General features: G+C 45.6%; 1 pseudogene across 1 annotated transcript; it reads right to left on the reverse strand.

The window, feature by feature from the left end:
• Nucleotides 1–1,134: 1,134 nt before the first annotated feature.
• On the reverse strand, nucleotides 1,135–26,711 carry LOC309647739 (cilia- and flagella-associated protein 337-like; annotated as a pseudogene). Its single transcript, XR_014268668.1, has 10 exons — nucleotides 26,704–26,711; nucleotides 25,488–25,580; nucleotides 14,999–15,035; nucleotides 14,054–14,332; nucleotides 8,567–8,722; nucleotides 8,061–8,140; nucleotides 7,017–7,071; nucleotides 6,248–6,293; nucleotides 4,551–4,610; nucleotides 1,135–2,100 (listed from the first exon to the last, which is right to left on the reverse strand). The product of XR_014268668.1 is annotated as a cilia- and flagella-associated protein 337-like (transcript).
• Between the last annotated feature and the right edge of the window lie 57 nt (nucleotides 26,712–26,768).

Here is a 26,768-nt window from a genome sequence, read left to right on the forward strand (position 1 = left end):
TCTCTAAGGGCTGGCTGTTGGGCTTCAGGAGAGGCAGGAACTCCCCGGTTTTATGCAAAAATGCCCAGCGCTCTGTGTCTCCCCTGTTGGGGCCCCATGGGTATGAGGAGTGGGTCCTCTGGCTGTCGGCAGATGAGTGTCTGCTGATAGCCGCTTGGGAAGGATGAGGCTTGACTCTGCACGTGGGGAAAGCAGTGGTAGGAAGCCCATTTGGCTGTGGGTCCCCGCCGGTTTTCCAATGCAGCACCACCAGCAATGAAACTGACAGATAAGTGGACCCTCTCCTGTGTATTTTCCACATGGCTCAGGACTTGCAGGGAGAGGGATGTGATTACCAGCCCCAAGACCTAGCACTGGGCCTGGCACACAGCAGGAGCTCGTTAATATTCTTTGAATGAATAAGGGAATGAATGGACCCATGGTCACACCAGCAGAGAGAGAGAGCCATGAAGAACTGGAACCAGGGCAGAAGAATTGGGAAGAGTGCAGTGGGACGGTGGGGTAAAGTTTCGCAATACAGCATACAAGCTAATAAGGACAGGCCTCACTGGAGGTGGGGTGGCCATGGGCAATGTGAGGACCTGGGAGCCTGAGGCCACCAGAGGGGGCTGATGGTGAGGGTGGCATAAAGCCTGAGGCCACACAGATGAGTGACCATCAGGAGATGATGTCTGAGCCAGGCGGGGGAGCCAGCTTGCTAGCTGGGTGAAAGAAGCACGGGGAGGATGGTCTTGAAGGTAGAGGAGTAAAATCAGTGCTGGAAGAGCTGTACCAACAAAGCCCAAGGGTCTCAACAGGGGAGAGAGTCTTCTAGGGGGGCAGTGGGTGAGGAAAGTGGTCCTGGAGGTGGTGGGCTGGCCTGTGAGATGGGCTTATTTTCCCAGCATTTTATTTCTTTATTTTTATTTTTAAAATTTTTATTGGAGTATGATTTTTTTTATATCTTTATTGGAGTATAATTGCTTTGCAATGTTGTGTTAGTTTCTGCTGTACAACAGAGTGAATCAGCTATATGTATACATATATCCCCATGTCCCCTCCCTCTGGAGCCTCCCTCCCACCCTCCCTATCCCACCCTTCTAGGTGGTCACAAAGCACTGAGCTGATCTCCCTGTGCTATGCGGCCGCTTCCCACTAGCTATCTATTTTACATTTGGTAGTGTATATATGTCCATGCCACTCGCTCACTTCGTCCAAGCTTACCCTTCCCTCTCCCTGTGTCCTCAAGTCCATTCTCTACATCTGTGTCTTTATTCCTGTCCTGTCCCTAGGTTCTTCAGAACCTTTTTTTTTTTTTAGATTCCATATATATGTGTTAACATACGGTATTTGTTTCTCTTTCTGACTTACTTCACTCTGTATGACAGACTCTAGGTCCATCCAGCTCACTACAAATAACTCAATTTGTTTCTTTTTATGGCTGAGTAATATTCCATTGCATATATGTGTCACGTCTTCTTTATCCATTCATCTGTCGATGGACACTTAGGTTGCTTCCACGTCCTGGCTATCGTAAATAGTGTTGCAATGAACATTGCGGTACATACTCTTTTTGAATTATGGTTTTCTCAGGGTATATGCCCAGTAGTGGGATTGCTGGGTCATATGGTAGTTCTATTTTTAGTTTTTTAAGGAACCTCCATACTGTTCTCCATAGTGTATTGGAGTATAGTTAATTTACAATGTTGTGTTAGATTCAGGTGAATGTGAGATGGGCTTTGATGGACGGGTGCCCGGAGATGTGGACTGAGCTAGTTGAACTCTCAAGCTCCCCCCCAGCTCTGGGAATCTCCATCTGACAAGTTAAGCCTGAAACTAGGCCAATCCCTTATAACCGGGAAGCAGTCCAGAGCTAAGGTTCCTTTAGACAACATGCCAGGAGTCGGAGCCTGCGGGCCTGGGCAGAGTGGCTGTGGAGGCCGCCCTGCCCCTATGTTCTCTATCTTCTGCACCATCAGAGGGGCTGGGGGTATTCAGCTTGCAGTGCATGTGCCCTGAGATGACATTCCAAATGATAATCTCCCCGTCGTAGCTGGAGGTGGCAAGGAGAATAGGCGGGCATTGAGCTACACAGAGGATGTCCTCCTTTTGCCCGTGCTTCTGGGAAAGAGAGAGAGAGAGAGACAGAGAGGGACAGAGTAAGAAATCCAGTCCCCAGTCACCCACAGCTCGCTCCCTTTCATTGGATGCCTGAGACAGAGGAGACAGAGGGGCCCCTCCTGCGGCTGCCCCCATTAAGGACTCTTGCGGAACCTGCTGGCCCGGCCCAGCCCAGGGGGACAGGGACATCCCTCCAGGTAGGAGTCTGCTTGCAGGTCAGCCAGAGAGGTGCTGCATCTCCTTGGGTCAGTTTTGTCACCTTCCCCAGGGAGGTGTTACTCCTAGCAGCTTCCTTACCTCCCCATAATGCTGGCAAGCAGGTTATTCACAAGGAGCCCTCTTTGGGGCTGAAATCTTCATGGGAATGTGACAATGGAACCCAAGCACTGGCCAAGGGGGTCTGGCCTCCCAAGAGCCCCAGGTCTAAATTCCGGGGTGTGGAGTCCCTCAACTCAATTCCTCCAGGGCTCCCATCTGCTCCACACTGTGGCTTAGAAGTGCTGTTAGGAATTGGAATTGCCTATTCTCCTTGAAAGGAGGATTTAGGTATACGGATCCTTAAGAAAGATAAGAAACGAAATGAAAATGTTTTTGGTTTTGAGACCAGTGCTGCAGAGTTCAAAGAGTCCCTGGCCACTATCCTTTCAACTTTCTCACCGGGGTACAGTTTCCCTGTGAAAAGAATTGGCTTCTCCCAGGGTTGTAAAGATCTTCTTTCTCCCTTGACCTCAGGGACTTCCCACAGAGAGGCCCTTGTGGACATATCCGTGACCACCTAAGAAGCCGCTTCTGCTTGAAAGCAGCTGGGAAGACGGTGGGTAGGACAGTTGGAAAAGAGCAGGTCAGTGGCCCTCTCCTCCCCACAATCTTCTGTCTCCAAATCTTGCCTCCTCCTGAAATTTGTGAGCGCTTGTGTCTGGGCTTCTCCTTCCCCGGTCCCACTGCCTGCGGAATGAAGTTTACATGCCTTGGCCCGGCTTTCAGGCTCTGATTTAGCTTTCCAACCTCATTTCCCTCCTGTACCTGGTGCTCCAGCCCCTCAAAATATTCACAGTCTTTCCAAACAACATGCTTCTCAGGCTTCCAGACTTGGTTCACGCTCTCCTCCTTTCCCCTCATCTAGATGGCCTTTCCCTACCTTGGCCTCCCAGAAAAATCCTAGTAATCTTTTAATATCCTGTACGACGTTAGAGCAAAAGTTAGTAGTTCCCACCTCTGGGTTTCTCCAGCATTTTATATTATTATTAAAACATTATTACATTAATGAATACATTATTATATCATCTGTCACATCGTATGATGATTACTTCCTTAGTTTATCTCCTTGCCAGTCTGTGAGATTCTGGGCCGGGAATCACATTTTATTCATGTTTGTATTTTCTGTGCCTACCCACTAAGGATGGCACTATGTCAGTGCTTGATAAATAGGGGGTTGAAAGAATTGATAAGTGAATGAAAAAACATTTGAATGAACTAACACTTCACTGACTCTTGCATGACTTCTGCCCTTGCAATGGCCATGGCTTTCCTGGGGACATTTTCTGCAAACTCTGTTCTTTCACTCAACAATCACTCATCTGCAAACTCCACGAAGGCAGGGATCATGTGATGACCACTTGGCTCGTCACTGCATGTTCAGTGAACAGCACAGGCTAGGCCCACATTTGACACATGCTGGTTGAATGGCAGCATATTAGTTGAGCAGCTACTATAAACCAGGCCCTGAGCTACATCCTGGGAATACAATGGAGAAAACAGGCAAGGTCTGTCTTCATTGCGTTTGTATTCTAGTGACTTGTGGCTTTTGGAATATTTACAGAGGCATAAGGTACGGTTGGGTGGTGGGGAATGGTTGTGCACAGTGACCTTCCTTTCTTACTGCTTGTCTTAATGGCTTGACATCCAGACAGTTTTGAGGGAGATCATTCAACCCTGGGAAGCTGTAGAAAGTTGGGGGCTAATAAGAATCCTCAGAAGTCCCCTGGTTATGGGCCCCTAACAAGCCACAGGGCAACAGGAATGTCATCTCTTAGGTTCCCTGGCCACCCAAGGATGGCAGAGTGAATGCATACGGGTTTGCATGCCAAGCAGAAGCAGGAAGTGGACGCTTCTTTGAAGAAAGTCACACGCATCACATCCTGGGCTGCCATTCCTGCACTCCAGGACTCCAGGCTGAACTCAAGGAGAGCTGTGTGGATTTGCTCCTGGGCCTCCTGCCCTAACCTGAACAGAGGCCATCACTCTTCCTGGAGCAGGAGCAGCTGCCTGGAGCTCAGCGCTCCTGGCTCCACCTGGACCCCAATCATGAATCCCACCACAGCAGAGGCTCTTGAGATGCTGTGACCACCCTAGGCAGGCCCGGAAGACCAGGGGTGAGCCCCAGGAGTGAAGGACATCCCCACCAAGTGTCACTGTTTGGGTGGAGAGTCGGACAGTGGACCAGGGCTCACCAAGTCATCCTGCCAATGTGGCTATGGCTTCCGGAAGTGATGAAAGTCACATGGTGTGTCCTGTATCCAGAGCCAAACAGGAGATGTTGTACAAGCAGTAAAATGAGCTGCCAACACACTCACAATTTCAGAGAGAGACGTTGGCACATTTTACAGCCCTACCCTTCACCCCATCAGAGATGTAGATCTTTGAAATGTCAAAGCAAATTCCCCTAGTGCCAGTGGGAATAAAAAGCAATCCACTCCTGACGTTTGGGTGATTGCATTTCAGCAAATCATATGCCAACTGACAAGCTCTTCTCGGATGGTCTGCATAGTTTCGCCTCTGTAATAAGACCCATAGCTGATGCGTGAGCTGAAACAAAAGCCATCAGCCCAGGAACCTGTAATACCAAAGGACAAATTCAACGCCAAGACCTCTCAGGCAGTCGTGTCTCAAATCATCTGAGGATGCTAGGCTTAGGCTCTGACATACAGCATACTTTCAAATGAATAAAGAACTTACAATGTTTAAAGACTTTGGAAATCCAGGACCATCCAGCAGAGCCAGCAGGGGACATGAAATGCCACAGGTAGATTTAAAACGTAGTTTTAGTCAGCATTTTCATCTTCCCCTGTCTCTTAATCCCTTTTCCCATCTCTAAGCCATAAAAAAAGATTTTTTTTTCCACAGAGATGCTTATGGATGGCATTTCATCTCCTCTTCCCATTTAGAGAGGGACTACAGCATAAAGACAAGGTGGGAGGAAGAAGGAAAAAAAATTAAAGGGCTGGACAGTTGACAATCTGGTTAATCTTCAATTAAGGATGAGAATATTCGAGACCCAGCTGGAAGCCCCTGCATCCTGGGGAGGAGGGAACATGGCCAGCCTGCAAATCCCCAAAGATGCCCCCTCTGCCCCTGATAGCTTTCATACCCTGTACTTTGTGAGATCGTGATTTATAAGAAATATCTATTTGGTCTTTGTCCACATTCTGGCTCAGAGTACCTAAACCCTTGCAATTTCCTGAGTGATGAGACCATGCAAGCGCTTCGCCCTTTTCCCATACCTTGCCCTCTGCATCTCTTCCATCTGGCTATCCCCGAGTTATATCCTTTTATAATAAACTGATAATCCAGTAAGTGAAATATTTCTCTAAGTTCTGTGAGATGCTCTAGAAAATTAATATAACCCAAGGAGGACATTGTTGGAAACTCTGATCTATAGCCAGTTGGACAGGACTTGCAAATGGTGTCTGCGGGGGGGTGGGCAGGAGTCTTGTGTCTTGTAGGACTGAACCCTGACCCTGTGGATTCTGATGCTCTCTCCAGGTAGATAGAGTCAGAATTGAGTGGGATTGTAGGGTACCAGCTGGTGTCGGAGAATTGCTTGTTGGTGTGGGAAAAACCTCCACGTGTTGGAACTGGGTACAGAGTCATTACACTTCTTCCCATAGAAAAGAATTTAAAAAACTGAAACAGAAAAACTAAAAAGGTTTTTTAAAGGGAGGGGAGGAAAGAAAGATGGGGGGGAAAGGGGGAGAGAGGGGAGGAGGAAACTCTTTTGTCCGTATCACTGCTTAGCTTATACCAGATAGAGGTATAAAGAATTTCTCCAAAATCTGTTTTTAGAGAGAAAAGAATCAACAGGGCATGGGGGTGGGGAGAAGTCTGAAGCAGGGTTTTGAAACATCATAATTTTGTACATTTCACTTACAAAGTACACATTTATTCTTCTATCCCATCCAACAGCTATGATACACCTAGAACAATAACAGACTATTACATTTTGATACTTAAGCTTATCATCTGTTTAAATTTTGCACAGAATCAGTACTGTGGCCTCATTTTGCTGTGTCCGTGTGATAAATGAAGAGAGCAAGAAAATCACCGCTTCTGTTTTTTATGAAGAGCAAGATAAAATGTGATTTGATAAACTAGGGTCAGTTTTTTAACTGGTTCTTAAAGGATTAGGGAACAGAAGCAGGGTACCCTGGTTTGTCTTCACGGTCTGCTCCACGAGCAGCTTGCCTTCTGGAGGATTATTTGATCCTGAGAGCATGGCTGAACGGCGGAGGCAAGGGCACAAACAGAAATTGATCAAGGATTGTTTTTAACATTTTAATGTTCAGGAGAGAATTTATTGGGTTTTTATTCTTTGACTTATGGCTGCTGAATTTAACTACCCTAGCTTGTGATTTATTCCTTAATAAAGCATTTGGTGGAGAGATACACTGTTTCCTATCTCTACCTCTAAACCGTTATCAAAATGTGCAGAGAATTGTTTCCAATATTCTGGAAGAGCCTAGTTGCCTAAATTACCATCAGGGAGCAACCACAGTTTGGGGAATTCTTTGACACATTTGCTTCCAGAAAATTCCCTTTACTATCTTGGTGTCCTCCTCCAGGACAAAGTTTGTATCAAAAAATATGTCCCACTAAATATCCAAGATGACCCTCTTATATTCAAGCTGACTAGAACTCACTTATTTTGGCTTACCTCCAAGTAGGTATAATCACAGACTTCACTTTGCTTTTCATCTAGAAAGATAATATTATCAACTTAGAGTAAGCATTTTTCTTTATTAGTTCTTGAGTCAGTTTACATACATTGACTTAACCCAACTGATGACTGGGGAAACTTCAGCACTTACTTTTTAGTTTTCAGACCACAGTTAGGTGTCTTTCAAGCCATCAAAACACAGCTGATGCCACTCTCACTGCCCTAAAAGGCTGATTCAGCCCTCGCTCAGCTATGGGAAGAGGCTCACCTTCTTCCTGACAGGACCCTGCACCGTGCCTGGCACTTACTGGCTGAGTGAATGAGCAGATGAATGCATGAGGTCAAAGGCAGAACTAGGAATCACACACTCATTACTCTGTGTACTTTTTTTTTTTTTTTTTGGCAGAGCCGTGAGGCATGCGGGATCTTAGTTACCAGACCAGGGATCCAACCCGTGCCCCCTGCAGTGGAAGCACAAAGTCTTAACCACTGGACCACCAGGGAAGTCCCTACTCTGAGTAATTTTTATCTTATTTACTTGGACTTCATTTGTACTGAGAGTTGAAGAACGTTTGCCTCTGATCTTCCCCCTAGTTTCATAGGCCAGAACTTCGGAAATCTTACCAAGAACAGACACAGCACATGAACAAATGGAATAAGCAGTCTTGAAAAAAATCACGATGACACACAAAAGAGAGTAGCTTTTAGTTCATCTAGACTTTGTGATGTTTGACTTATGTGATTTTTAAAATGTTTTAAAAAGCTAAACTCTTTTAAGAAATGAGGCCTATACCAGGCAGTGAGGGAACAAATGCATGGGCTATAGATGGGAGAGCAAACATGTATATAATGTATGTCCTTCCTACATAGAAGTTTAGAGTCACTGGCAATGAAATGCCAGAGAAAAAGGATGTAGGATTTTTACATGCATCTTAGATTTTATCTCATTTGATTTCTTCTACATTTACTACAAATGCCTAATCTTGCATCATTATTTTATGGGGACCCTTGGTAGGAGGCAACTCACCATGTTTCAAGGTGTGAAGACAATGTCCGTCGTTGTAGCTCCATATTTTCAGACAGCCATCTCTGCCCCCAGTAACTAGACTAGGAAACAGAGACCCCCGTCAGGACTGCATGTCAGGGGTCACCCTGCCTAATGGTAAAAGATTCTGGAGGGACTTCCATGGTGGCACAGTGGTTAAGAATCCTCCTGCCAATGCAGGGGACACGGGTTCGAGCCCTGATTGGGGAAGATCCCACATGCCGCGGAGCAACTAAGCCCGTGTGCCACAACTACTGAGCCCGCGTGCCACAACTACTGAAGCCCGCACACCTAGAGCCCATGCTCTGCAACAAGAGAAGCCACCACAATGAGAAGCCCATGCACCACAACGAGGAGAAGCCCTCGCTCGCCACAGCTAGAGAAAGCCCGCAGACAGTAACGAAGACCCAACGCAGCCAAAAATAAATAAATAAAATAAATAAATAAATAAAATTTAAAAAAAAAAAGATTCTGGAGAAGGCACATACCCTCTTCCACTGGAGTCAAAGGTCAGACAATGGATTCCAGCATTGCCATGAGCCTCAATAAAATCATACAACAGTATTCCTGTTTCAAAGTCCCATACTTTCACCACCTGTATCAGGAAGTTGGAAAAAGTAGCCTGGAGACACTGGCTATCAAATTAAAGAGAATTTGCCTTTAGAGGTCTAGGGTCATAGACATGAAAGATGAAAGTTTACTCCAAAAGTTTCCGTACTTTCAATACAAGTTGGTTACCTGAGTGTACTCATTAGCTAGGGCTGCCATCAGAAAATACCATAGACTGGGGAGCTCAAACAACAGACATTTATTTTCTCACAGTTCTGGAGGCTGGAAGTCCACGATCAAGTTGCCAGCAGGGTTTGGTGTCTTCTGAGGCGTCTCTCCTTGGCTTGCGGATGGCTGCCTTCTCACCGTGTTCTCACAAGCTCTTTCCTCTGTGCCTGTGCAACCCAGCCTCTCTTTATGTGTCTACATTTCCCCTGGTTATAAGAAGACCAGTCAGACTGGATTAGGGCCCACCCTAACAGCTTCATTTCAAGTTGATGACCTCTTTAAAGGCTCCATCTCCAAATACAGACACATTCTGAGGTACTGGGCGTTAGGACTTCAACACATGAATTTGGGGGGAACACCATTCAGTCTACAGCACTCTCTGAGAAGATGAGAAAATTTAGAAATATTGGATGAAAATCTCCTGGCCACCTAGACTCAGAGAAGATAGGTGTGGATTGAATTTTGAGCAGCAAAATTTATTGACCATTAAAGCAAAGCTGAATGGGTAGATGACCCATTTTCTGGGGAGGATATTTAAACCCTCAGCTTTAAGACTTCACTCAGTCCAACTCGTTCCAGTCTTGTAGTTACTTTCTTTTAGCTCCAACCTTTGAGCAGCTTTTGAATGAGAATCATCTTTAAAGGGAGGTGAGTAGCATCTGTCATGACTGGTTGGGGTAAGTGCCCCCCAACCCCCCAGGAAGGACCTCCTCTGGGGCAGGCTTTCTGGATCCTGCACCCAGAGGCAGTGACAGTGTCAGAGGAGAAACACTTGAGGACAGCACTCTTTCTCAGGACTATTGAACGGTCCTTCTAGCCTACCACTTTGTAAAAAGGCTGCCCCATTGATATTAGAGAAACTTCTGGGTCTCCAAGCCAAAAACCAGACAGCACTGTTGTTGATTGCAAGTTGCTGAGATCAGTAGGGTACACTTTGCTTCCTTTCCTCTGTCCTTCTATAAGGCCAGGGTTCCCAGGGGTATGTACAGCTCAGGGGCATTCATCTGTTCTTCTGAATATTTCAATAAACCCTTAGTGTTATTTTAGTGGTTTTAATCTTTACTTTACTTTAGTGGTTTCAATCTTTACTTTACTTTAGTGGTTTCAATCTTTGCAAATATCCCGAAGTTCCACAACATGCAGTGATTTGTGATATGGTTGAGATCCAGAATTGATTTAAGTACCTGATGGCGTGGACGAATGAGCAGACAGCATGAGCTGGGTAGGATCAACACCCAAGGGAGGACCTGCCTTGCTGCTGTGTGATTAAACACAGCTTTTTTTTTTTTTTTTTGATTTCCCCAAGAAAGCCACCTGCTACTGCTGGTAACGGAAGTGAAAAGATTGAAGACTGAAGTGAGCAAGGGAAACCTCTCTGAAAATGACTTTAGGGTTCTATTTACAGAATCAAGAAAAATCTAAAGGTGCTATGTATACTTTTCAGGTATACCTACCTCACTTGCATTTTGTGGAGGGAATTTCATGCCATAGCAGGGCTCCTTTAAGAATTTCACTGTCCCAGGGACTTCCCTGGTGGTCCAGTGGTTAGGACTCCGCGCTCCCAAAGCAGGGGGCCTGGGTTCTATCCCTGGTCAGGGATCTAGATCCTGCATGCCGCAACTAAGACCCGGTGCAGCCAAATAAATAAATAATATTAAAAAAAAAAAAGAATTTCACTGCCCCATGTTGTTCTTCCTTTTGGAGATCCCATCCATTTAAATATATTAAAATGCAACCATGTCCCCAATTAAATATAATAGAATTTTGCTAGTAAATTTTAAAATAATTTAAAGAATATAGTTTTAAGCTCAGTTGATAAAAAATAGTTATTTTTATAAACTTTGGTATTACATATAACTATGTGTGTGTTAAGTTGCAGCTCATAAGTGATGTGCTGTAAACATTTAATTGAGCATTTATTAATTTTCATCGTACAGTTTACGAGGATTTTGAGAGGCAAAGTTGGTGGTCCCTAGCACTCTGCTCATACAACTGAATGAACACAGTGTGGTATAGTGGTATTCATAAATTCAGGCTTCATCAAGATCTTGGGCTATATTCTCTCCTCCACAAATATCAAGTGTAATGTGGTTTAGATGTCATGAATTGTGACGGTGGGCATGACAATGATCCAAAGATTTCACACAGCGACAGATTTGCAAGGTGAGCGAACACTCAAATCAATAATTTAATTCAGTAAGTATCGGAGAGTTTATTACCAGCATGTGCCTAATACAGTAATAGCTGTGAGGGTGTTTATATCTCAATTCAACACCTACCTACCACCCACCACTGGGGGAGACATGCATATCAAAATAATGCTATTGAGGGAGACAGGCTGTGTTACCATGGAATTAGGAGCCCAGACGCTAACAGAGCCATTCATTCTGCCTGGGTGTGGGAGGGGATCTAGGATGGTTTCTTAGAGGAGCTGGTATCTGAGTTGTGCCTTAAAGAATAAGAACGGTTTTGAGAGATCAAGAAGGAAAGAAGAGGGGGACATAGATGCTCTGATCCCTGCTCTCAAGTGCCTGCAGAAATTGTTTAGAGGCGAGGCTCACACAGGTGAAACAGAGCAGGGCAGAAGAGAACACAGCCCAGCAGCCCTGGGAGGCACTAACTGTGGGTGACCAGGAAGAGGGAGGTGCCTGCATGAGTCAGGGCAGTGAAGGCAAGTGTTTCCTGGCAGAGACAGGACTTGAGTTGGACCTTGAAGGATTGCTCAGGTGTGCGTAGGAAAAGAGGAGGAAGCAGGAAATTCTGGGGTGGAGATGAGAAGAGGTTGCACAGAGCCAGGGGCAGGAATGTGCAGGATGCTGAGAAGGTGAAGATGTTGGCTTCCTTGGACTCGGAGGCGACTCTGATAAATTTGGAGGATAAATGCTTCTTTACAAGTTTGAACCCAAACTATGCAGGAACCCGCCTTCTTTGAGATGAATTGAGACTGAGTCATCACAAAAAATTTTTGATCTACTTCTTTTGGTATTTAACCACTAATCTCTGGAGCAGAAGCTAGACAAGAACAGATGCAAAGACAGTCGAGTGTCACTGGGAGTGCAGCTCAAGTGAGCGTGCACATGAAGAGGACGTGTCTGGGCTGTGATGTCCCCGATCATCCCCACTGAAGGGGGGGTTGTACTGGCAGCACACCACGGGCTCCTTGTGGGAAACCACCGGGTGAGGCTCGAGGGGAGATCTTGCTCGTGAAAAACAGAGAGAGAGAGAGAGAGGGGCGGGGGGGAGAGAGAGAATGAAAACCGGAACTGAGTATGTGACACGCATACCCAGGATGAGGCATCGATTGCTTTATTAAAGAATGGTTAAGAGGATAGTCTTGAGTTCAAATGATGGGTCTGCGAACTTGGGCAAGTCACTTAGCTGCTCAAAACTGTAAATTTCTTATCTGTTAAATGGGGATAATGGTATCTACTTTAAAGCATTGTTTTGAGGATTAGATGAGAAAACATATATACAGCGGTACCTCCATATCTATGGGGGATTGGTTTGAGGACCCCCTAGAATACCAAAATCCACAGATGCTCAAGTCCCTTATATAAAATGGCATGGTATTTGCATATAACCTATGCACATCCTTTCATATACATCTCCAGATTACTTATAATATCCAATACAATTTAAATGCTATGTATACAGTTGCCGGTATGTGGCAAATTCAACTTCAGCTTTTTGGAAACTTCTGGAATTAAAAAAAAATTTTTTCCATCCATGGTTGGTTGAATGTGTTGATGCAGAACCCATGGAGAGGGAGGGCTGAGGTAATGTCCTGAGCACAGAACCTCGCATAACATAATGGGCGTGCAATGAAGAGTAGCCACTAACCGTGAAAACTGATACCACGTCTCCTTGTTGGGGTAGGAGGAGTGTGATTTCGTGAGATTGCCGAGTGGCCCTTCTTCCCTATTAATGTCCATCTTCCCCCAAACCCACACAAACCATATCATCCCATTCTGAATGAATGGCAGTGCTTCTCCCTCACAGCAGGGACAAGGCCAGGCCAGGTCCCGGGGGGCCCTGCAGCATGCCTCCTATGGGTACCCAGGTGCAACGGACCCACCTGTACCCTTGGACTTTGCCCCCTGAGCCACGTCTGGGAGGTCAGCACATAGAACCGACAGCCCTTGGAGTGAAGCCACCCAAACCCTTCGAACTCATTTCCTCATCTGTAAAATGGAATCCTTTATAGAAATTTTGTGAGGAGGAAGTGTGAGAAAGGATGTAAAATGTCCGGAGGAGGCTGGCATGTAGTAGACACTGACTAACCGAATGTTGGTGGCCAGTCTTCGCTCTCTGTAGTGCCCTGCGACGGTCAGCCATGAGCCTGGGCCACTAATAGACATCTGGGGGCTCTGAAACCTCAGACGTAGTGCCAGAAGATTCTTGGTGTGGGCGAATTCTCCTCAAGGAAGAACAGGACTTGGCGTGAGGACGATTAGAACTTAGGGGACCACAGTCTGCCCACTTCACAGATGAGGAAACAGCAGGAGGCCGAGAAGGGTCGGCTCACTTGGTCAAGACCACAAGCTTCCAAGTGACAGAGCGGGGACCGGCAGACAGTATCTGGCACCTAAGTGCTGACGCTAGGAATGAGGCTGCTTTTGCCATGAGGTGGAATTTCAGACACTTGGGTCCAAAAAAAAGAAAAGAAAGAAAGAAAGAAAGTCAATCCAACAGGCTGTTTGTTCTGCACAGTGATATCATGTAGAACAGAGAGCAGTTTGATTGACTGACGTTCCCGTCTTTCAGCTGGCTGCTTTGGCATCTTGAGTGAAGAGCCTGCCTCCGGGCCTGGCTGTAGTGATGGCCTGGCAGCGCCCCTGGGTGTCCCTGGGCGGCTGCCCTGCTTGGGGGTTGGGGTCTTGGATGCGACCACCCCTGCAGCTGTGGGACTGCAAGTAGGCTGACGCCTCCGGACTGAATAGGCAGACCCCGGGGCTTCTAGGACAGTTTCCTACCGGGGTGGGGCTGGCGGGTGGAAGGGGGCTCAAGGGGTAGACTCCAGACTTTTGGATAATATAGGGAGGCGGTGTCAGAGTAATTAGTGGGAATGTTAAAGAGAGCTCGCCAAATAGACACTGTGAGACAGGATGTGGGGCGTACAGCCCAGGGCTCACACAGAGACCTTAGCTGTGGATCACTAAGTAGAAGGTTGACTACAGCTGCCCTGGGCTCTGCAGGACCTTCTGGAGAGCTGAGCGCTCGGGGCCTGCCTCAGCCTCAGGTGCAGGAGGGCGACGGTGTCCGTAGCCACACACAGGGCTCTGGGGCGGGGGAGAGAGATAGAGGCAGGCCCCGGGCTGGCCCCGAGTACCGCTGGCTTTGGAGGAGGCGGTAAACAAGCAGCTCTTGGTCTCCAGATCCCAGATCTGAGGAGGAAGTGAGGAGAAGAGATGGGAGCTCTTGAAGAGCCTGCTTTGCTGGGTTTCCAAAGCCATCACCTGTTGGGGGGTCTGGTTGGGCTTGAGGGAGGTTTAAACACTGCCCCGCTCCCGCCTCATCCAAATGAAAAGTCGTAAAAGGGGTTTCTTCTCCTCTGTTGTTTGTAAAGGAAGCACGAAGTGGGCACCAAGTTCCTGAGCCCCGCTGCCAGGCCGAAGCTGCCCGAGCGCCAGGGACTCTGCGGCCAAGCCACCCCAGAACTGTGCTTCACTCCCCCAGGAGGAGATGGCTTCTCTTCCCATGGACCCAGCTTCCACGGCGGGGGCTCACAGCATGGGTCTGACCTGCGGCTCCGAGCTACTGCTGTCCCCCAGCTATGCTCCCATTTCTTACTACAGGTCCTCAAAGCCCGCCACTGGAGGACACGGGCTACAAACCTCGGGGCGGCTATTGGTTGAGAGCCTAAGCCCCCTGCCTGGGTTGGAATCCCAGCTCTACTGCCTAATGGCTTGTGTGGCCTTGGGCGAATTACTACACTCGCTTTCCCTCAGTTTCTTCGTCTGTAAAATGGGAAGAAAAATAATAGTACTTACCTTATAGAATTGTTTTAAGGAATCTGAAAATTTAATAAAAGATAGAGTGCTAGAAAATGGTATAAATATGGTTAGAATAATAATATTATCGTTAATCATTTATTTTAATTGGCACACAAGCCATGCCATGGTTCTTGTGGGATCGTAAGATACTGTGATCTGATGAGAGCTGCAAGGGATGGCTGCATCCCTGGGGAGAAGGGGATGGGTCAAGTGGAAAACTGGGAAGATCATGATCATCACAAAGGCAGCCTCGGTTAGTGAGTGAACGTGTGCCCGGCGTTGTGTTAAAGGCTGTATATTTTACTCTTTGTTATGGGTTGAATTTTGTCCTCCTAAAATGTGTATGTTGAATAACCCCCAGTACTTTAGAATGTGGCCTTATTTGGAAATAAGGTTATTGCAAATGTAATTAGTTAAAATGACTCATATAGGTGGCCCCTAATCTAATATAACCGGTTTCCTTATAAGAAAGGGAAATTTGGAGACAGACACACAGGGAGAACAGCATGTGAAGATGAAGGCAGAGATTAGGGTGATGCTTCTACAAGCCAAGGAAGGCCAAAGGTTGTAGCAAATCACCAGACGTAAGGTGAGAGGCATGGAACAGATTCTCCCTCACAGCACTCAGAAGGAACCAACCCTGCCGATACCTTGATTTCAGACTTCCAGCCTCCAGAACTGGGAGATGACACATTTCTGTTTTCTAAGCCACACATTCTGTGATACTTTGTTACAGCAGCCCTAGCAAACCCATGGGCTCTTAAATCAACTTTGGGAGGGAGGCATTATCCACCGAATTACAGTGAGGTTAAGTGACTCAGCCAAGTTTACAGAGCTAGTAAGTACCTAACCTAGGAGTCAACCTCTGGCCCATCTGCCTCCAGAGCACACAGGAAAATGTAGATTGAACTGGGTGGGGTGTGCTTGGATGGGGTTTCTTCCTTCTTCCTTTGAGACTCGAGGAAGCAAATCAGCTATTGTGAGATTTGAAGACTTTACCCCTTGAGTCAGACTCTTTTTTTTTTTTTTTTTAAAGGCAAAGAGTGTCTCTTCCCCGTGTGTTCATTGAAACAGCTTTTGTTTCCCAGAAGCTTTAATCATCCCCCCCTTTTCTTTTTTCTAAGATTTATTTATTTTATTGATTGATTGATTGATTGCTATGTTGGGTCTTCATTTCTGTGCCAGGGCTTTCTCTAGTTGCGGCAAGCGGGGGCCACTCTTCATCGCGGTGCGCGGGCCTCTCACTATCGCGGCCTCTCTTGTTCCGGAGCACAGGCTCCAGACGCGCAGGCTCAGCAGTTGTGGCTCACGGGCCCAGTTGCTCCGCGGCATGTGGGATCTTCCCAGACCAGGGCTCGAACCCGTGTCCCCTGCATCGGCAGGCAGATTCTCAACCACTGCGCCACCAGGGAAGCCCGAGTCAGACTCTTAATTCTTGTATTTATACTGTTGATTTTCCTTTAGTTCTCCCCAGGAGTTAACACACTCATTTTGAGAGTTCCAGCCTACCTTTTAATCTGCGATTTTAGATCATGGCATAGAAGGGGGAGCAATGTATCCTAGGAGGTCAGCATGGGGGTGACAGTAGTGATCAAAGTAAAATAATCCCATGGAAAGAGTGACCCTGAAGGCTGCTTGTTCAAGGGGCATCCCCACCCCCTGGCCCCAATCTGGAGAATTGATTTGTTTGAAGATTCTCTTCTTTCTGGGTAGAAAGGTAACACACATCCTTCTTATCAGTCACTTGTACCACAATGGGAATCCATTTACATGTTAATTTCTTCTCAGTGCCTGAGCTAACATTACTGAGAGAAAGAGGGTTTTGATGAGGGGAGGACAGAGGGAATTCTGGAGCCTGGGAAGAGTGATCTCAGCTGGGATGCTATAGAGAGGGACCCTGACAAGGTCAGCGAAAGGAAAAGGTAGGGAGAGGCTCTTCATAGTGATGTCCCCCAAATAAAAACAGCTACAATAAATTAAGCACCCCGGATGTAGCTAGTGTCTCTCCAGCACCCTCCTGTCTTCTGTTGAGAGAACGGCTTCTCTGGCTGTAAGCGCTGGACAAAGGATCTGAGCCTGGTCAGTCTGCGTCCTTCCTTTAGGCTTTTCTGACTGGAGCTGCTAGTAAGAGTAGAGTTGGGACGTGAGTTCAGGCTGTGGGCCAGGACGGGTCCTGGCCATTTGGAAGGAGAAAGCCATTCAGCAGTAGGTGTTGATGAGACCAATGTGAACCAAGGAGCAGACATGCAAAGTGCAGGCATACGGCATGGGAACCACAGTGCCATCTGTGAGCTCAGCTGCCCATGAGTCCGTCTGTCCTAGGATCTGCTTTCAATAACCAATAATTTCTCCCCCCTTTTCGTTATATAAGTTTCAGGTACATAGTATTACAATTTGACATCTGTGTACACTACAGAGTGATCACCAGCCCAAGTCTAATTGCCATCCATCACCATACAGTTGACCCTTCGTGCATTTCACCCACCTCCCAACCTCCTTCCCCTCTGGTAACCACTAATCTGTTCTCTGTGTCTATGAGTTTGCTTTTGTTTTATTTTGTTTGTTTTGTTTCGTTTTTTTTAGATTCCACATATGAATGAAATCATATGGTATTCATCTTTCTCCACCTGACTTATTTCACTTAGCATAATGCCCTCTTCATCCATCCATGTTATCAAAAATGGCAGGATTTCATTATTTTTTATGGCAGAGTAGCATTCCATTTTGTGTGTGTGTGTGTGTGTGTCGGTGTGTGTCACATCTTCTTTATCCATTCATCAATGGACACTTATGTTGTTTCCATGTCTTGGCTATTGTAAATAATGCTGCAATGAACATAGGGGTGCATATATCTCTTTGAATTAGTTTTTTCATGATTTTTGGATAAATACCCAGAAGTGGGATAGCTGTGTCATATGGTAGTTCTATTCTTAGTTTTTGTGAGGGGTCTCTATACCATTCTCCATAGTGGCTGCACCAATTTACAGTCCCACCAACAGTGTGCAAGGGTTCCCTTTTCTCCACATCTTCTCCAGCATTTGTTATTTCTTGTCCTTTTGATAATAGCCATTTCAACAGGTGTGAAGTGATATCTCATTGTGGTTTTGATTTGCCTTTCTCTAATAATTAGTGATGCTGAACATCTTTTCTGAGGTTTTGTCTCATTCTTTCAATTGGAACATATTTCTTTGTCTCCTCATTTTGCCTAATTCTCTATGTATTAAGTATATATATACGTATTAAGAATTAGCTATCTCTCCCAGTCTTGAAGGCATGGTCTTATTTAGGAGCTGTCCTGTGGGGCTCAGAAGTGCAATCCTGCCTGGCCACTAGAGCCAGGTGCTTAAGGGCTGTCCCCTACGTGGGCTATGTGTGCCCTCCTGTTGTCGTGGGGCTGTGGCTGCCTTGGAGTGCTGGCGGGCTGGTATCATTCAGCTGGCTGTGAGAGGCTGCCAGGATGCAGGGTGGGCGGGGCTGTCAGTGGGACGTGCCCATTGGCGCTACCGGGTCACATGGAGAATTCCAAAATGGTGCCCACCAGCACTGGCGTTAGCAAGGAAGCCTGAGGTCACGTAAATGTCTCCTGCCAGTGGCTCTATCCCCAGGAAGCATCCCAAATGACTCCTGCTTCTTCAGTAGACACTTGAAGATTAGTAAATGGGTGCCCTTCGCCTATGAAACATACACTTTTCAACCTGGTGTTTCTGTGCTGGTTTTCAGGTTGGGTGAGGCCGTGCATGAGCCTTTTAAGAGCGGGGTATTTGTTGCCTGCAGTTCTATAGTTTCCCTGGGTTTATTCTCCATTGGTTTTCAAAGCCGAGTGATTTGGGGGCTTATCTCTCCCGTGCAGGATCTGGGGGCTGGGGTGCCTGATGTGGAGCTCGAATCCCTCACTCCTCAGGGAAAAGCTCCACCTCTTTGGGGTCCCTCCCAGTGGTGCAGCTGGGGCGTGGTTTTCCCTGGTGAGCCCGTATCTCTGTCTCTCCCACGCGTCTCAATGCTGTCTTTTTACCTTTTCTCGCGAGGCTCTGTCCATCCGGTTTTCAGATCTCTTTCTGAGGGAATTATTCCATTTGCAGTTGTAGGTTTGTGCCTGTGGGAGGACATAAGTTCAGAATATTCCTGTGCTGCCGTCTTGAACCCTCTTGCTTGTGTTTGGAGGGATGTGTTCCTGTTTGCTGGTTGTTGGCCTCTCTCTCTCAGCTTCTTACACACCTACATCCCTCATCCTGTTGCCTCCTCTGTCTTTAAACCAGCAATAGTGCACTGAGTCCTTCAAATTCTCCCTTTTCAGCTTAAACTGTTTCAGTTAGATTTTTGTCCCTTTGACTCAAAAGAATCTTACCAGGTAAGGGACTTCCTTGGTGGCGCAGTGGTTGAGAATCCACCTGCCAATGCAGGGGACACGGGTTGGATCCTTGGTCTGGGAAGATCGCATATGCCGAGGAGCAGCTAAGCCCGTGTGCCACAACTACTGAGCCCGCGTGCCACAACTGCTGAAGCCTGTGCACCTAGAGCTCGTGCTCCACAACAAGAGAAGCCACCGCAATGAGAAGCCTGTGCACCACAACGAAGAGTAGCCCCGGCTCGCCGTAACTAGAGAAAGCCCGTGCGCAGCAACGAAGACCCAACACAGCCAAAAATAAATTTAAAAAAAAAAAGAATCTTACCAGGTAAAACTACTCTGCAGTGAGCACAGTTCATAAATTATCTTTTATGAACACAACTAATCTACAAGACGACCCTTTCTCCCATATTGCAGAAGAGTAAACCAATGTCTCAAAGAATTAAGTAACTTAGTTCAGAAGGATTGAGTACTTCACCCGAGGTCGTCCAGTTTGTGGTAGTTTCAGAATTTAAACTCAAATCTGTCTGTCTCCAAGGCATTCTGCCCCACCTCCTCCAAATCTGTGCTTCCCTGTCTACAGTGTAAAGTTACTGGGAAGCGGCTACTGGACTAAGGCATTTCCCAGCTTCCCTTTCACCCAGAGTCATGAACTCAGCAATAGAATGTGAGAGAAAGTGATGTATCATTTATGGTTGGGATTTTTTAAGAGGCAGATATGCCTTCTCTATTCTCATACCCATTGCACCTGGATTAAGAGGAATCTGAGAACCTAAGTAAGGTGGGACCCCCATATGGAGACAGCCCTGTTCTTGAAGGAAGAAAAAGTGCCCCTCACCAGGGGCACTGGCACAGGATTGTTACAGTAGACAGAAAGAAACTTCTGTTGTTTCAACCTATGGAAAATATGGAGTTTATTTGTTACAGTGGCAAGCCTTACCTTAACTAATACAGCATGCTATCTTCCTTCCAAGAAATAACTTTCTTTCCATCCTAATTCCTGTTGACACAAAACAGCTCTCTTTGTGGTGTGCAATATTAAATTCACAGAAAATAACAAGTGAAAATGGAAATCTCAATCTGTCACTTTACTCTTCTTTAGAGAATGCCAGAAACCAGCAGACTCCTGAAACATTTCGTGTGTCCCCATGATTTAGAGACATGAAATATTTGGGCTAAAAAAATCAATCAAAGAACGAAGACTATTTGATCAGGCATGCTGGAAATTTAGCTGTTTGGTTCCTAGTTGATTAGTTTTTATTTGATAGAAATAATATATTCTGAAATAAATTATACACCCTATTTCCAAGATAGGATTTCAATATATTTTAAACACACTTTGGGAAGTGATTCAATATGCCTGAATCATCACAGGCAAGATGCTAATCTTGTAATCATGAGTTTAGATTGGGAGAAAATGGAGAGGCACTAGGAAAAGAAAATAGGATAGAAAACATGTCCTCACATACAGAATTATGATTATCTGATGGTGGCAAATTTCAAAAAAAAAAAGTGAAATCTCCAACTTTGTGGCCTTGGCGGATGTCTTTGCATAAATTTGATTTTCAAAATAAATCAGAAACTAAAGTCCATAAATCTTACCATTTTAATCAAATGTTCTTGGAGAAGTGAATTGAGTTTGGGTCCTGTTGTATCCCTGACTGTGATCTCAACACCTAGTTTCGTATAAAATATCCTCTTCACTGCCATGAGATAGACTCTAAGTTCACTACACAGAAGCCATGTTGGACCCTACAGACAGTAAAATCCCAGAGCATCACAGGGTCCCTGTGCTCTGTCTTGGGGGCTTTTCTCTCCTTTGCCCACTTTTGCTCCCTTTATGATCTCATCCACTTCATGGTTTAAAATTCCATCTAAATGCTGATTATTCCCACATTTATATCTCCAGCCCTGACATCTCCCTTCAACTCAGGATGACTCTCTCCAGCACATCCACAACTGGGCCTCTGACCTTATGCTCCTCTCACCCACCATCTTCCTCACTGCGGTGTTTGGCTCAGGCCTAAACTCTTGGTGCCATCCTTGACTCCCCTCTCCCTCTCTCTCCCCTCTCTCCTTTAAAAAAAAATAACAGCTTTATTGCTATTTAACCCACATACTACAAAATTTGTATTTTTAAGCATACAGTTCAGTGGCTTTTAGCATATTCACAGAGTTGTGCAACCTTTACCACTATCTAATTTCAAGAAGTTTTCATTCCTCCAAAAAGAAACCCCATGCCCTTTAGCAGCCACTCCCTATTCCCACCTCACCCCATCCCCTGGCAAGTACTAAACCCATTTCTGTCTCTATGGATTGGCCTATTCTGGACACTTTATATAAATGGAATCATAAAATACATGGCCTTTTGTGACTGGCTTTCACTTAACACTTGAAGCTTCTCAAGCTTTTCCGTGTTGTAGCATGTGATAATGCTTCATTTCTTTTTCTTGCTGAATAATATTTCATTGTATGGATGTACCCGATTCCATTCATCCATTCCTCAGTTCATGGACATTTGGTTTATTTCTACTTTTTGGCTATCATGAATAATGCTCCTATGAATATTTTTATGCAAGTGTTTGTACGAACAGATGTTTTCAATACTCTTGGGTGTAAACCTAGGTGTGGAATTGCTAGGTCGTATGTTAACTCTGGTTAACATTTGAGGAACTGCCAGATATTTTCCAAAGTGGCTGCATCATTTTAAATTCCCACCAGCGACGCATGAGGGCTCCAATTTCTCTACATCCTTGCCAATACATGCTATCGTCTCTCTTTTGATTTTAGCCACTCTGTTGGGTGTGAAGTGGTATCTCACTGTGGTTTTAGTTTGCATTTTCATAGGGACTAATGATGCTGAGCATCTTGGCCTGTGTTTATTGGCCATTTGAATATTTTCTTTGAAGAAACTTCTGTCCAAGTCCTTTGCCCATTTTAAAATTAAGCTATTTGTACTTTTATTGCTGAGTTTTGTATGCTAAATGCAAGTCCCTCATCAGAAACATGAATTGAAAATATTTTATCCCATTCTGTAAGTTGTCTAATCACTTTCTTAATAGTGTCCTTTGAAGCACAAGTTTTTATTTTTGAGAAAGTCCAACTCGTTTTTTTTTCCCCTTTAGTCTCCTGTGCTTTTGCTATCATATCTAAGAAATCATTGCCTAGCCCAAGGTCATGAAGATTTACTCCTATGTTTTCTTCTAAGAGTTTTGTAGATGTAGCTCTTTTTACATTTAGGTCTATGATCCATTTTGAGTTAACCTTTTTATATAGTGTAAAGCAAGATATAGTGTGAAGCAAGTCCAAAATCAAGGTGTGGATAAGTTTGGTTCCTTCGGAGGCCTCTCTCCTTGGCCTGCAGATAACCACCTTCTTGCTGTGTCCTTGCATGGTTGCCTCTCAGTCTAAGTGTCCTGACTTCCTCTTCTTGTAAGGACACCGGTCATATTGGATTAGGGCCCACCAGTATGACCTCATTTAGCCTTCAGTACTTCTTTATAGGCATTATCTCTAAATACAGTCACATTCTAAGGTACTGGGGGTTAAGACCTCAACATAGGAATTTTGAGGGGACACGATTCAGCCCTTAACATCTATCAATCCTTTATTATGTGAGGGGTCAGTGAGCTGGTTTATGCATCTGTACAAAGCAGTGAATCTGATCTCCTTCCCAAGGTTCCAGCATTCCTTTGACTCATGGTGCTCTAAATCCCCACCCTCTGGCCCTGTGACAGTCCAGAAAAGAAGGTGGATGAGTCATGAAAATGTGTCATATTCACTGGAAAAGCATATGAGATGATGGATGAAATAAATCAGTGAGGTTTTTTTGTATAAAATATAGTGTATTCCAAAGATAACAGAGTGACTGAGTTTTAGAGGTAGACAAGACTCTCGCTAGAAAAAGAGGTGTGAAGGCAAACAAAATGAAGGTGGTAATGTCGCTACCTCTGCCAGGGTCAGAAAGGTTTAAATTCTAAGCTTTATAGACAACGTTTCAGAAAGGGCCCACTCGCCCTAGTGTGTTACAAGAGAAGGTGATAACCTCTAGTGGCAAGGGACTGTGCCTCCCTATGTCCCCATTCTGTCCCCAGATCCCCTTCTCCATCCCCCAACCCGCACTCTCCAAAGACAAAGGGAGTATTTGGACAGAATGCAAGCAGGGGCCTCAATGCAATAATGTTAACTCCTCCCAACAAAACACCAGGTATAGAAAGTTCTCTAAGAGGCTGCCCTTCCACTGCCTACCTATTCTCCTTTTCCAAAGCAAATCCACAAAAGTAAATAACACTTGAGTATCTGCTAATCCAGAGGCCCCAAAGGCTACAGAGAGGGGAATGAAAACATGAAGGGAACACCTTCTCTGTCTGAAACCGCATTGGATAATGCATCAAAACATAAGAGGGCAAAGACCTTAATAGTGTTGTCAGTGGGCATGGAAAATATTTTGTTATCCTCAGCAGACACATGGATGCAGATCACTGGAGCCGTGTGGCTTTTCAGCATACCTGTTGGTTTTCTGGAATGGAAAAAGAACAGATGAACACCAAGCAGTTCTATCTGCGATTTCTAAATAAAAATGCAAGACTAAACTTGTCCCGGATTTGGCAGCTCTATTCAGCCTGAGGAGGGTTATGTCTCCCTCTGAAACGACACAAGTACATATCTTGTGTGATAAAAGGTCTGAAGCAGACAGGACCCAGTTATAGCAGCACAACTCCATGTGAGATGAAGCCCTGAGCTTGGTTTCTCCCATGGCTGACAATATCACTATAAAAGGAATAAACACAGAAGAGCGCAGCGTGGGGTTGACAGATTCCACGCAGGTTGTTGCTTTGTGCAGTATTCAGATCTGGCGTGAATGTCTTTTTAATAAGAGTTTATTTTAAGGAGCTCTGAGAGATCACAGTGCCCCGAGGGGCTCAGGGCTGGGTGTGTAGTGGGCGGGTGAGGAGGTAGGGAGAAGAGAAGCAGGGCTGAGGTCGAGGGGGAGAGAACAATGTCTTTTTATAACCAAGTCCCTGGAAACTAAGCAAATTGTTCTCAGTCTCCAGACACATGGGAGTCTAAGGTAATAGAAGTGAGTAGAAAAATCATGTTTCTTTCTTTCTTATTAGGCATCGACATTGTGCTGCGTGCTCTACATAGAAGCTCTCATTTGCTATCTTTACTATTACTCCAGGAGTGGGTATTCTTGTTATTGCCTTTATAGAGGAGGGCATAGAGGCTGCAGCCCTTGCTCAGGATCACTCAGCTAGAAAGGGACAGAGGCGGGACCAGATCCCACGTGCTCACTGCCACGCAGCACTGCCCCAAGGCTGAGAGGGACAAGGGTCACCTTGCAGTTCCTAAGTGATGCCTGTACAGAGGCTCAGCAAGGAAACTTGGCTTTCCCTAGATGACTGGTTCTTATCCCAAATCCCACTATCAACGCTCCATTTCCCCCTCTCCTTCCTTCTCCAACACTTATCAACAGAAATGACACAGGCTTTTAGAAACCAGGTTGCGTTTGAAACCTGTCTGCCACTACTTCCAAAAAGTTACTTAACTCCTCTGAGCTTCAGGTTCTTCCTTGGTAAATGGAGTTGATGTGAGGATTAGAGAGAATGGATATGGCGCATAATGCCCGGTACAAAGTAGGTGCTCAATAAAATGACAGTTACTGTTATTTCCAAGAAAGCGTTACTGAGACTTGCTCTGGAGGGGCACACGTGAGAGGTAGGGGCCCAATTCTAAGGAGGATGATGATTACACATCGAAGGGGTGATGGCAACAGTTTGCTACCCTGCTACCTCAATTCCAGGCTTTCCAGAACAATCCCTGTTTTCTTAGGTCAGTTCTGCTACACCTCAGGGGTGGTAGACTCCTTGATTCAGATGGTGTTAAACAACTCCAGTGGAGAAGTGAGTGTAAGCTTAGGGCCATCTGAGTGAGGTGCACAGAAAGGACATTGATTATACATAACAATCCCTAATCGCTCTCTACAACTGATCATCGTTCATTGTAGGGAAGATAGCAGTCTGATCAAAGAAAATCCGTCTGATCATGAGTGAATGATGGCTCCACACAATCTCTTTGTCCTTGCAAAGTATTTGCGTTTTAAGTGAGTTCCTTATTAACCCCAAAGAATGATTCTTTAACAGCCACAAGCAGAAGTTTTCCAGGCTCTGTGTGTCTGGGAGATTAATTTTGGACAGGGGTTCTTAAGTTATTCTAAAGGGGAATTAGTGATCCCCAGTCCTGCTCTCCTGTACTTACTAGGTCAAGGGCACCGTTGGTTGGAGGAAGACTTACCCAGGCAGATAAGGATCCTAGACTCTAATTATTCGATCCATTCCACCTGTCAGCAGCAAGTTCTTTCCTTTACAGATGAAAATGCCTTGACTCCTTTATAGATGCGAAAAACCGTTTGATCACATTCTGCTCACCTTTGGGGCAAACCGAGGAACGCTTGGCCTTTTCTTGCTTTGACATCTTTTCTAACATCCTTTATCTCTTTCATCTTTTGCTTGTCAGTTTGTTGTTCCCATAGTGCACTCTAAAAATATTCACAGAAAAACAAAACACAGTTTCTTAACATGATCAGTCAATTTCCTGACAAGTTACTAATTTTTAAAGGTCTCGGGCTCACTTTCAGTGATGACTAGTGTTTTCTTCTTTTTCAACCCCAGGTGTTAAACTATAGATAGTCTGAAGAATGAAAATGATGTTGTAGGAAAAGCAAGGTTTTCCCAGATCTATACCGCGTGCCAGGCACTGGGCCAGAGCCTCTCCACACACAATCTTGTTTGAACCTCACAGAAACTCAGAGGGGCAAGCACTTTTACCGCTACCTTATAGGTAAGAAAACCTACACCTGGAGAGGTTAGAAACTTGATGTAAAGAAAACAGTAGGGCCAAGGAGCACCGTCTGACCCCTAAATCAGGGCCTACGGTTTTCATCAGCCAACCAGCCAATTTCATCCTACAATTATTTGGACAGATATTTTTAGTCAAATGACGCTCAAGGGCCTTCCTGTAGGTTTTAGACGTTGGTCTTGAGACAGGCTGGGACCTGGGACCCTTTACTGGAGTGCTTGCATTTAGATAAAAGTCTCCTCCAGAAAAAAAATACAAAGTAACTATAAGGGACTAAAAATAACTACATGGGTGCCCAGCTGGGGCAATTGTGAACAGTAAGATACAAAAAGGCCATCAACTGCCTGTAGAGCAGGGTACTGCGCATGCCCCCTGCACACAGCACTGCCAAGGGGGTGGGCAGACCACCTAAGCCACCACTGTGGGCCTGACCCACTGATCCCTGCCCCTACCCCGCCCCGCATCTAAGGAACCATCTCCCCCGCTTCGGGAAGAGAGCAAGGGCACCTGTTACTTGTTCTCGCTCCCTTCCTGCAGTCCCAATAAAGCCTTGCCTGAATTCCTCATTGGGCCTCTTATGAATATCTATTGATTAAAGAGTCCAAGGACCCGAGCTGGTAACGGTCTCACCCGAAGATGATCACACCCTTACCAGCGCATCTCCCGTCCACCCGTCTGGCTTTCCCCCTCCGACCGCAGCCTTGAAGGTGCCTAAAG

Source organism: Balaenoptera physalus, assembly GCF_965194825.1.
Source record: "Balaenoptera physalus genome assembly, chromosome: 18".
Lineage (NCBI taxonomy): Eukaryota > Metazoa > Chordata > Mammalia > Artiodactyla > Balaenopteridae > Balaenoptera > Balaenoptera physalus.